General features: G+C 37.8%; 1 long non-coding RNA gene across 1 annotated transcript; it reads left to right on the top strand.

The window, feature by feature from the left end:
- The first annotated feature begins 888 nt into the window (after window positions 1-888).
- On the top strand, window positions 889-11,922 carry LOC122468998. The gene is made up of 3 exons (XR_006293367.1): window positions 889-1,673; window positions 2,243-2,311; window positions 11,621-11,922. It is a non-coding gene; the product is annotated as an uncharacterized LOC122468998 (long non-coding RNA).
- Window positions 11,923-12,495: the final 573 nt, after the last annotated feature.

Raw genomic sequence — 12,495 nt, 5'->3', positions numbered from 1 at the left:
TATTTATCCCCACATTTGCCATTTCTAGTGCTCCTCATTTCTTTGTATAGATTCATATTTACAGTCGGTTATCATTTACCTTGTGCCTGAAGAGCTTCCTTTTTCCGTTTTTCAGCTGGTGTACTGGTGATGAATTCTCTCAGCTTTTCTGTGTCTAAAAATGTCTTTATTTTGACTTCATTTTTAAAAGATTTTTGCTGGGTCTAGGATTCTACATTAATGGTTTTATCTTTCAGTAGTTTAAGGATATTCTATGTGCACTCTGGCACCGCTCCTGTCATCCTTACTTTTGTTTCTCTGTATTTGTATCTTGTTTCTCTGGCTCCTTTTAATATTTTCCTTTTTTTAATGTTTTTATTTATTTTTGAGGGAGAGAGTATGAGTAGGTGAGGGACAGAGAGAGAGGGAGACAGAGGATCTAAAGCAGGCTCTGGGCAAAAAGCAACAATCCCATGCTGGGCTCGAACTGACCAACCATGAGATCATGACCTGAGCCGAAGTTGGACACTCAACTGACTGAGCCACCCAGGTGCCCCTGCTTGTATTATTTCCTTTTTGTTACTGGTCCTCAAGAATTGCATTTTGATTTGAATTGCTGTGTTTTATTTCATTTTTCTCTTGCTTGGGATTTTTTTAGTTTCTTGGATCTGTGAGTTTATACTTCTCATCATATATAGAAAAATTTGGGTTATGATTTCTTCATATATGCATTCCATTCATCAATCTTTCTCCTCCCCTTTGAGACTCTAAGGACACATACGTTAGGCTGCATGGTGTCCTGCATTTCAGTGATGCTTTGTTCTTTTTTACCCCAGTCTTCTATCTTTCTGTGTTTCATTTTGAATAATTTCTATTGTTGTGTCTCCAAGTTTACTAATCTTTTTTTTTTTTTTAAGTAATCTCCAACACCCAACGTGGGGCTCAAACTCACGACCCTGAGATCAAGAGTGGCATACTGTACTGACTGAGCCAGCTGAGCACCCTAAACTTACTAACGTTTTATTCAGCAGTGTCCAATCTGCTGTTAATCTCATTCAGAGTATCGTTCATTTTAAGCATTGCTTCTTTTTTCATCTCCAGAAGTTTGATTTGGGTCCTTTTAAGATCTTACATACCTCTTATCATGCTCACACTTTCCTCTAACTTTTTGAAGATATGGAGTTGTATTATAATAGCTGTTTTAATGTTCCTAATTAATTTAACTAATTCTGTCACCTGTGTCATTTCTGGGGCTGTTTCTATTAATTTTTTTTTCATTATAGGCTGTATTTGCCTGCTTGCTGGAATGCCTTCTAATTTTTTATTGCATGCCATTGTGCTGTGGTTTTCTTGTATAAACATTTTTGGGCTTTGTTCTGGGATACATTTATGTTACTTGGAAACAGATTGAGCCTTTCAAGTCTCACGTTTAAGCTTTGTTGGGCAGGTCCAGAAGAGCCCTTCATTTACGGCTTATTGGCCCAACTGCTAAGGTGATAACCTTCTGAAGACTCTACTCGATGCCCTACATATGAGGTCTTTCCACTCTATCTGGTTGGAACACAAATTATTCCTGACCCAGTGTGACTCCCAAGTTTTGTTGTGCTTCTTCTTTTCCAGTGATTTTTTTCCTCTGGCCCTGGTAGTTTTCTCACATGCCTGTACCGAGCAGTACTCAGCTGAAGACTCAAGAGGTACTCTCCCAAGCTCTTCTTTTGTGCAGCTCTCTCCTCTGGTTTTCAACCTGAAATTCTGATGTTTTCACCTCCCAGATCTTCCAACTCTGTTTCCTCTGCTCAGAGAGGTGACCGAGCTTTGCTTGGGTTCCTCCTCCCTATGCTGCAGCCTGAAAAGATCTCCCGCAGCCAGAGCAATTACAGGAATCACCTTGTTTATTTCCTTCTCTGAAAAATCTCTGTCCTGCACTGCCTGCTCTTTGATCCCTGAAAACTATGACTTCATACATTTTGTCCAGTTTCTAAATTATTTTAGGTGAGAGACTAATTCTGGTCTCTGGTGATAGCAGATATCATACCATATATTTTTTTTATTTCCTAATTTAAGTTTTTTGAATCGTTTCTCAAGATGGAGGAAGCTAATAAAGTGGGAAAGGCAAAAAAGCCTGAAATGAACAATTAAGAAACGCGAGAAACAATCACGATACTTTGACAAAATGTAGTACTAGCTAATAACTAAATACCCAAAGCCTTTTAGAAAACATGTCAAAAACCCTTTTAATTATTACCATATCTCAACTTTACAGCTTCAAGTATTAAACAGACTCTAGCACTGGCAGCTTTTTGAAAACCCACCCTTCACTGCAATTTTACCTGTAAGTAAAATTGGAAAATTTTTCTTTAAATTATGAAAGATATTGAGCATAAAACTTAATTTTCAAGTGACCAGATTTTACTCTAATGAAGCCAAAGATGAGTATGGTCGTTTTTCCAGCACAAGTTGTAGAATGATAGAAGAAATTACTTTAAAAAGAAATTTTTCAGGGGTGCCTGGGTGGCTCAGTCAGTTAAGGGTCCAACTTTGGCTCTGGTCATGATCTCGTGGTTCGTGAATTCGAGCCTAGCATCAGGCTGTGTGATGATGACAACTTGGAAACTGGAGCTGGTTTCAGATTCTGTGTCTCCCTCTCTTTCTCTGCCCCTCCCCCGCTCATGTGCGCGGGCTTTCTCTCTTTCTCAAAAATAAATAAACATTAAAAAATTTGTAATAAATAAAAAAGAAAAGAAAAATTTCAGGGGTTCCTGGGTGGCTCAGTTGGTTGAGTGTCTGACTTTGACTCAGGTCATGATCTCATGGTTTGTGAGTTTGAGCCCTGCGTCAGGGTCTATGCTGGCAGCTTGGAGCCTGGAGCCTGCTTCAGATTCTGTGTCTCCCTCTTTTTCTGCCCCTGCCCTGTTCTCACACACACACTCTCTCTCTCTGTCTCAAAAATAAACATTTTAAAAAATAAAAGAAAGCTTTCAAAGTGAAATAATAAATATATTTTCCCCTGTGAGGGGGAAAATCACCTCAGATGAGTTATCTCACTTTTTCCAAACAAAGAAATAATCGGGCTGACCAAAGGCATGGAAAGTTTCAAACACACATAAAGGGTGGTACAACTGAAAAGAGCTTGTAATACAGCAAGCTGGCCACTAGGCTTAATCACCTAAAAGCTGTATTGTCAGCATTCCTGTCGAATGGATGAATGAGCCCAGAAAGATACTTCTGATAAAAAAAAAGGAAGGCATAGTAGAAATATTACTATGTAAGAGTGCCAATAGGCAAGAGAGGTGGTAATTATCCTTCACTAATCACCTAAAAATACAGCATCTTCTCCTTTTTGAGGGTCCCAATGATCCCCACCTGCTGACTTTCACATCTTTCTGTTATTCCCTCCCATTGTGTGTTGGCTGGACACAGTGACTTGCTTCTCATGAATAGAATATGGCAAAAGTGATGGAAAGGTGTGTCTGAGATTAGTTTACAAAAGACTATGACTTCCATCTTCCTCTCTCTCTCTCTTGCTCTCTCACTTGCTCATTGTGATGGAGGAGACTGCCATGTTGTGAACCGCTCAGTGGTTAGGTCTGTGGCAAAAAACAGAGGGCAGCTTCCAGTCAACAGTCAGAGAGGAACTGAGGCCCTTAGTGCAACATACTGAGAGGAACTAAATCCTACCAATGTCCTCCGAGTAAGATAGAAGTGGATCCACCTCTAGTCAAGCATTAAGAACACTAAAAACACTGCAGCCACGCTAACACCTTGACTGCAGCCTTGTGAGAGACCCAGAGTCAGAAGACCCAACTAAGCTACCTTCCTTACCCATAGACGCTATAAGAGAGTAAATGTCTATTGCTTTTATTCATGAAGTGGTAACTTGTACAGCAATAGAAAACTAATACAGATTCCATATGATAAATCGTAACTTATCCCTAACTCAAATTTCACTTAAGAAGAAGTGAATATGCATCTGAGAAGATTTATTCTTTACCCAGTCAAGGTAGTTATTGTCCAGAAAAAGCTTAGATACATGCCAAGTGATCGTATCATGATCTCACTTCTGAGTTTAGAAATTAATCTGAAAGAATTGTAGTTTCCAGTCATATTTTTCCATTAAGAAACTATGAGGTTCTATTTTTATGAGCCATAAGTACAATTTTCCACTATTCTGAAAAATAATATACTCCTAGCTCTGTAGTAACTATGGTTGATTCCGGAAATAAGTATTCTGTAGTGGAAATTATCAGAACTGTGTATTTGAATAGACCTAGCTATTTAAATAAACAGCCACCATTTTGTGAAAATTCAAAAGGAGAACAAATGATGTGACAATTCTCATAAATAGTTCATTTAAGATATTATTCTCCGGGCACCTGGGTGGCTCGGTCAGTTAAGCATCCAGCTCTTGATTTCAGCTCAGGTCGTGATCTCACAGTTTGTGAGACTAAGCCCCAAGTGGACTCCTTGCTGACAACAAGGAGCCTGCTTGGGTTTCTCTCTCTCCCTCTCTCAGTCTGCCCCTACCCCCCTGCACACAGATGCTCTCTCTCTCTCAAAATAAGTAAATAAACTTTTAAAAGAGTTATTCTCAAACTAGTGGATATATTGATGTTTCTATAGTTCTTTAAAATCTACTTCTAGGTTTTATATGCTCTTTGGTGTATATGATACATTTTATAATAAAAACCAAGTTAAAAAAATCAAACAAGCCTTCTGCCTTCTTCTGATATTTAAGACTTTATTTAAAAGTCAAGCTGTAAAGGGTGCATATGGTAGTCATCTGAAAAAAGATGTGCCTTCTAAGCTTCTATTAAGTTTAACATACTTTAGTTCTCCTAAAATTTTTTAAGTTACCTGTTTACCAAAGATCCAATCACTCAGGTCCTCCAAAATTAATCCTTTTGTTTTGCTTTGTTTATTTTTGACGGGGGTGGGGGAGGGGCAGGGAGAGAGAGAGAATCTTAAGCAGGCTCCATGCCCAGCATGGTGCCCAGTGCGGGGTTTGAATCCTACAACCCTGGGATCGTGATCTGAGTGGAAATCAAGAGTCAGATACTCAACAGAATGAGCCACCCAGGTGCTTTTTAGTCCTTTTGTTTTAAAAAAAAATTTTTTTTTCAACGTTTATTTATTTTGGGGACAGAGAGAGACAGAGCATGAACGGGGGAGGGGCAGAAAGAGAGGGAGACACAGAATCGGAAACAGGCTCCAGGCTCTGAGCCATCAGCCCAGAGCCCGACGCGGGGCTCGAACTCCTGGACCGCGAGATCGTGACCTGGCTGAAGTCGGACGCTTAACCGACTGCGCCACCCAGGCGCCCCATTAGTCCTTTTGTTTTAAAAGATAAAGGTGAAAAAGCAAAAAATAAAGAGAAGCCACACAATAAGAAAAAAGGTAAATTGCTTCTGCAGTTACCTCCTTTTTTCATCTGCCACAGGTTTAAACATTTGTCTACATGGATGGATCTCTTCCTTTTCTCAAATATTCAGTCAGAATACCTGAATCTCAGAATTCAGATCAGATCAGTCTGAATCTCAGAATTCAGTCAGAAGGGCTACTTCTGACACTGATATTATGAACCCCACTATGCGTTTATTACTCATTCTGAGTATTACTATTAATATCATCATTCATTGAAGCAGTAATGCATGCTACCACTTTAAAGTTTGGAATTAGATTAAATTTGCAACTCTTTTGGCACATCTGGATTGTTTTACAACTGGATGCCTTTGGGACTTTTGTTTATAGTATTTTATAAATGCAATGCTGTTTTGGTTTTTATTTTTTTACTCTTTTTGAATTACGGCTTTAGTTTTCATTCATTCAGAAAATATTTATAGACCTTTTACTACATATCTGGAACTATTTAAGATAGGTATGCAGCAGTGAACAAGATATGCAAGGTCACAGTCTTTTGGGGGTGTATATCTTTTTTTTTTAAGTTTATTTTTGAGAGAGGGAGCGTGAGCAGAGGAAAGGTGGGGGGGAGGGGACAGAGGATCCAAAGCAGGCTTTGTGCTGACAGCAACAAGCCTTTGCAGGCTCAAACCCAAAAACCGTGAGATCATGACCTGAGCTGAAGTCAGACGCTCAACCGACTGAGCCACACAGGCGCCCCGTGGGGTGTATATCTTAACTGGGAGAGGAGTGGAGGTGGAGGGTGCTAGGCAAGTAAAATAAATTACCAACTGAAGTTTTGCACTACATAATATTTTTCTCTTTTTAATATTTTACTTACTGTCATTTATTTTCATTTTAGAGAGAAAAAGAGCATACAAGTGGAGGAGAGGGGCAGAGGGAGAAAGAGAGAATCTTAAGCAGGCTCCACACTTAGTGCAGAGCCCAATGAGGGGTTCGATTCCTCGACCCTGGGATGATGACCTGAGCTGAAATCAAGAGTCTGACACTTAACTGACTGAGCCACCACCACTATATATATATATACACACTATATAGCATAGTTTAGTATAGTATAGTATAGTATAGTATAGTATAGTATAGTGTATAGTATATACTATATAGGTATACTATTTACTATACAGTATACCTGTATATTACTATTTAGTATACAGTATACCTGTATATTTACTATACAGTAGTATAGTAAATTTACTACATAGTATTTACTATACAGTATACCTGTATATTACTATATATATGTGTGTGTGTATACATATATATACACATAAATGTGTGTGTGTGTGTATATATATATACACACACACACACATATATATGTAGGTCATGAATACATATATATATATATGTATATATATACATATATACTGATACAGATTTGTAAAAGTGACAATAATACACTCATGCTCCCTTCTCTAAGTGTGTCTTAACAGATTAAACCACACACTTATGACATCTATACATTATATAATCAACATCTTAAATAACAGCTTTGAAATCTCTCAATGATAGGTTGCACTGCATGAAAAATCAAGATATAGGCACTTAATGCCATACTCATTAAAACAGCGAGGGATTAACTCTCATCATGTATATACTCAAATCAAAGTTAATGCCACGGTTTTCATTTTATTTCTTTTAATAAAAATTATATAGTTTGCCATTAAATATCTTTGAGTAGACCTGATCTTTCAGGTCATGAATATTTTTTAAAAAAAATTTTTAACATTTATTCATTTTTTGAGAGACAGAGACAGTGCAAGCAGGGGAGGGCAGAGAGAGGGAGACACAGAATCTGAAGCAGGCTCCAGGCTCTGAGCTGTCTGCACAGAACCCGATGCAGGACTCAAACTCATGAACCGTGAGATCATGACCTGAGCTGAAGCCGGATGCTTAACCTACTGAGCCGCCCAGGTGCCCCTCAGGTCATGAATATTTAATGAAAATAACAAAATTAGTTATCATCTTTGAAGGGGAGAAAATTCAGGTAAGAAAAGACCTATTCTGTCCACCTACAGTAGACTGCTTAATACTGCAAGGAAGGCATTTAGCAAGAGCACACTGGAGATAAGAAGTGCCCAGGGCTTTCTCCTCTTTGATCTACATATTGTGCTTCATGTGCCAAGGGTGTGACACCATCTTAAACACAATCTTACCTTTCCCCCCTCAGACACCAAATTGACAGGGTAGAATAGATGGAGCACTATATCTCTTTTCTGCTATGGCATACCAGGGAGAAAAATCTCTATTATGTAATTTTCTGTATCTTCAAAACAAATCAAGCTTCAAACAGGAAATATTGTCACCCCTAGAAAAGTTCTACCCATCAGAATATGAGATCCTCATATGTTGCTGATAGTAGTGTCATAAAAGCCTTAAAATGTTTAAAGACCTTGACTAAGCACTTCCATCTCTGGGAACTTAAGAAAATAACCAGATATTTATAGAATTACTTACATATGATAGTTCATCACAGTATTGTTTATAATGGTTAAACATTGGAAACAAACTAAATGTCTAATAGAGATTAAGGACAGAGCAACCATATTCTGAAATGATAATCAGAAGTAGAAGAATATGTCCGAATGTGAATAAATATTCACAATGTATTGTTAGGTTAAAAAATGAGGTTACAATATATAGAAAAGTGTTTAATTGAAAATCAAATGTCAGTAAATGTCACAGATTTCACAGTAGACAGCAGTAAGCCAGTCACTCGTTTCAGACATCACTCTAAATCAGAATACTTATGTAAGGAACAATCCAAAGTTAAGCTCTTAGATAATGTGTATGCTATTATGCTTCAGAAGATTCAGGGGATATATTTTTGGACAGTTATCAGTAATTTCAATATGTGCCTTTTTTACATTGACCCTATTTGAGATTTGTGACTAGCAAATATTAATGTATTTCTGCTCTTAAATCACGAAATTCGTTTATTCCTTGTGGATATGTGAAATCACGTGGTTGCTTGTTTCTGCTTGAACAATATGAAATGCCTTTCTTCATTAGGTGGGATTCATGCATATCTAATTTTCCATGGAAGATTAATGACAGCATAATATACAATATATGAGTAAAACCTAAATGGAGATGCTGTTCACGGTTGACTTGTAACATTGATATCATTACCTTGAAATTGGTGTTTAGGGCCTCATTCTTCTGCATTTTGTATGACTAAGGAATATTTTGAATTTTATAAATAAGATGTTATACCAATTGGTTTTTAAAGAAAAAATGGTGCCAATCTATTAAAATACTGATGCATCTTTAAAATAGTAATAGATAGAAGTAGAGAATATTAGTTGATGTGGTTGAAATGAAGAAACCTTCACAGATATCAGTAGAAGATAGCTAGCTAACTCTTTCCTAAAAAGGCATACAATTGTACATCAACATTTCTTAATAATTACCTCAGGCCTGAAAATTATTGAAATCCTTACTCCTAGGTCATTATATTAGAACAAGAATGCTTTTTGAATGCTTATAATCTATATTTTGAACAAGGATTATACAGTGGATTTGAAATTTAAAAAAAAGAGGTCACAGACTATTATATAGAATATGATCCCAATTACACATGTGTATAAATGTACATATAAATAAAAATGTTTAAAGTTATATGCCCAGATGTAAACAGTGATTATCTCAATATGTGTGTATATGTGTATAAATGTACATATAAATAAAAATGTTTAAAGTTATATGCCCAGATGTAAACAGTGATTATCTCGAAGGTGGCTTTTTTCTTTCTTTCTTTCTTTCTTTCTTTCTGCTTTTCTGTATATTTGTGTATATGTGTATAAATGTACATATAAATAAAAATGTTTAAAGTTATATGCCCAGATGTAAACAGTGATTATCTCAAAGGTGGCTTTTTTCTTTCTTTCTTTCTTTCTTTCTTTCTTTCTTTCTTTCTTTCTCCTTTTCTGTATATTTCAAACTTTTTTTTTAATGTTTATTTTATTTTTGAGAGAGAGAAAGACAAAGCGTGAGCAGGTGAGGGGCAGAGAGAGAGAGAGACACAGAATCTGAAACAGGCTCCAGGCTCTGAGCTGTCAGCACAGAGCCGGATGCAGGGCTTGAACCCACGGACCACGAGATCATGACCTGAGCCAAAGTCAGATGCCTAACTGACTGAGCCACTAGGTGCCCCTGCATATTTCAAACTTTTAAGAATGAAGAGCTGGTAGGGGCGCCTGGGTGGTTCAGTAGGTTGAGTGTCTGACTTGGGCTCAGGTCATGATCTCACAGTTCATGGGTTTGAGCCCCATGTTGGGCTCTGGGCTGACAGCTCAGAGCCCAGAGCCTACTTAGGATTCTGTGTCTCCCTCTCTCTCTGCCCCTCCCCTACTCATGCTCTGTCTCTCTCAGCCTCTCAAAAATAAAGAAAATAAATATAAAGAAACGTAATAAAAAAAATTTGCTTAAAGAATGAAAAGCTGGTATTCCTTTTGTTGTCAAAGAAAATTACAGCAATTTTTAACAAAGTTCTACTTTTCTGAAGTTCCATTATTCTCATTTGGCATCACTCTTCCCATCCTCACTTTCTGAATGTCTATATATTGTCTATATCTTTGTAGTATCAATTGTCAATGTCTGATATTTATCAGAGATTCGCCGTTATAGGATTACGAGCTTCCAATTTTTCTCAAGGTACCTCTCCATTTAACAAGTATTTGCTAAATTAAACTAAATACATTTATCTTTCTGTTAGCCTAGCCTCTGTGACAGAGCTGCAAGATAGAACTGTGTGTAAGGGGGGCTTCAGGAGTAGGAGGGATAAATTAATATTATGCCAAATATTAATGCCAAATACTTAATAATTTCTTTGCAAAGCAATATTACAAAAATGCAATGCTGTATGCCAAGGTGAAATAGAAAATGTTCCAGAAAGGAGTGGGAACATTGGGAAGCCAACTAAACAGAAAAGTGTTGGGGCCCCTCCCCCAGAAAAAATCTTAAGGGTCTGGGAACTCTTTCTTTTTTTGCTTCTTCCTTCCTTTTTTTTTTTTTAAGCAGTTATTATTTTTAGTTACTTATTTCCTTTTGGGCAACTCTATAGTGAGAAAAGTTTTTTCTTTCCCCCTAGCTCAAAGTTTAAGTATCAAACATGTGAATGAGCCAGTGCCTTCTCTCAGGGAGAGTGCAGCTCCAGGGAATGAAGACCAAGGATCTCTAGCTATCATTCTTGGGGGTGGTCCTAGAGAGTTAGAGACTCTGTGCCTATTGAGAGAGACCGGAAGCCAAACCAGTGTGTGGGTCCAAAAGAGACCCAAAGACTAAGAATGGTCCTTGGTCACCTGTGGTGCTAGGAGTGAGATCACAGAGAAACAGCATGCAGCATCATTGACTGGCCAATTATTGGATTTAGGGATTAGCAGCAAAAACAAAACAGAACACATTGGGGACAACAGCATATGCACCTGAGGTGGTGACAGAGCTGGGATCTCTATTCTCGGGAAATTAGTTATTAAAATGGCCCTCAGTTAAGCATCCGACTTCAGCTCAGGTCATGATCTTGTGGTTCATGGGTTCCAGCCCTTCATTGGGCTTTGTGCTAACAGCTCAGACACTGGATCCTGCTGTGGATTCTGTATCTCCCTCTCTCTCTGCTCCTCTCCCCACTCATGCTCGCGCTCTCTCTCTCTGTCTCAAAAATAAACATTTTTTAAAAATAATAAAAATAAATAAATAAAATGCCCCTTTACTGGGCACCTGGCTGGCTCAGTCAGTGGAACATGTGACTCTTGATCTCAGGGTTATGAGTTCAAGCCCCACATTGGGTGTAGTGATTACTTAAAAATAAAATCTTTAAAATAAAATAAAATGCCCCTCTGCAGAAGAAATTACCAAAAAAAACCCAAACCCCCCCCCCAAAAAAAAAACAAAAAAAGACACAATACAGGTTTAGGGGAGGACAAGAGTAGGGGGAGTTACATGTGTACATAACACAGGACTGTGTTATCATCCACAACCCCACCACAGAGAGTTGGGGTACAGCCACCAGTGGCAGACAACTTTCATCAAAAAGTAGACAGCTGTAACTTTAAGTCTCCAATGTGCTAGCCAGGGTAAGAGTCGCTACTTCCATTAAGGGAACATAAAACTGAAAGCTGCAAATGACACTTTTTCTATTCTGTGCTTTGCTTACCAGCAAGTCACGTGTTTATCAGACTTCTCTTCATTTAAAACTGGGTAATACTTCTTTCTCACCTTGCAGGTGCCTCCTGAAATACAGTCAACACAATGCTGTGCTTTGGCTACTTGTGTTTTTTAAGAATAAACCAAAATCAGCATTTTTAATCAACCACATTGGACCAGATTGGGAGAGAAAGACTAATGTGTTCCAATTGCCTCGTTCCTCTTTATGACCAAGCAGGAAGTTTCAGATCAAACCTCCACCTCTCAGGAAGTTTACGTCAAAATGAGTATTGACATCCTGTTTAATAGAGTCTTAAATTTTTTCCTCACTTCCAGACACTCACCATTTGAATTAAAATGTTTGAGTAATCTGTCCTGAAATTATGTTTCCTTTGACTCTCAGAAGACTATGTCTAAGTGACAAATGGAATATCTCTATGACTAATAATGATAAAAGTTAAAGGTTTTTTTTTAGTAGTAAGTACCTGTAATTATAACTCTTATTTATATCAGTATTCCCTACCCCTTATTCATTTGATCTTTCAAGTAGGCCCTTGTTAATTATATTCTGATTCATTAGTTATGCCGCCAATACACTAAAAACAAGCAGATGAAACCCTGAGTAGAACATTCTGGTGCTTCCCTCCAGGACATACTATGTAATACTGAAGTGAGAGAGGTGAGGTGCTGGTGGCTCTGGATCCTCTAGAAACCAGCTGTATGATTTGGCTGAGTCTCATAACCTCTCTGGCTTCAGCTTTCTCACCTGAAAATGAGGTGTGTGGTTACATGATTGTCAGTACATCCTGTGCAATTGTATGATGGAGAAGTGGAAATCTTTATCTCAGATACTGTAAAGTCATACTTATTAAATTAAAAAAAAAAAGTACTCTAAGTGTAAGCCTCAGTTTGGATCTTCCTAAGTGTATTGGTTAGGATTCTTTAGGGTTGAAA

The sequence above is a fragment of the Prionailurus bengalensis genome, chromosome B3 (genome assembly GCF_016509475.1).
Source record: "Prionailurus bengalensis isolate Pbe53 chromosome B3, Fcat_Pben_1.1_paternal_pri, whole genome shotgun sequence".
Taxonomy (NCBI): domain Eukaryota; kingdom Metazoa; phylum Chordata; class Mammalia; order Carnivora; family Felidae; genus Prionailurus; species Prionailurus bengalensis.
The sequence above is the reverse complement of the archived record's forward strand: the minus strand, read 5'-3'. Positions and strand labels throughout refer to the sequence as shown.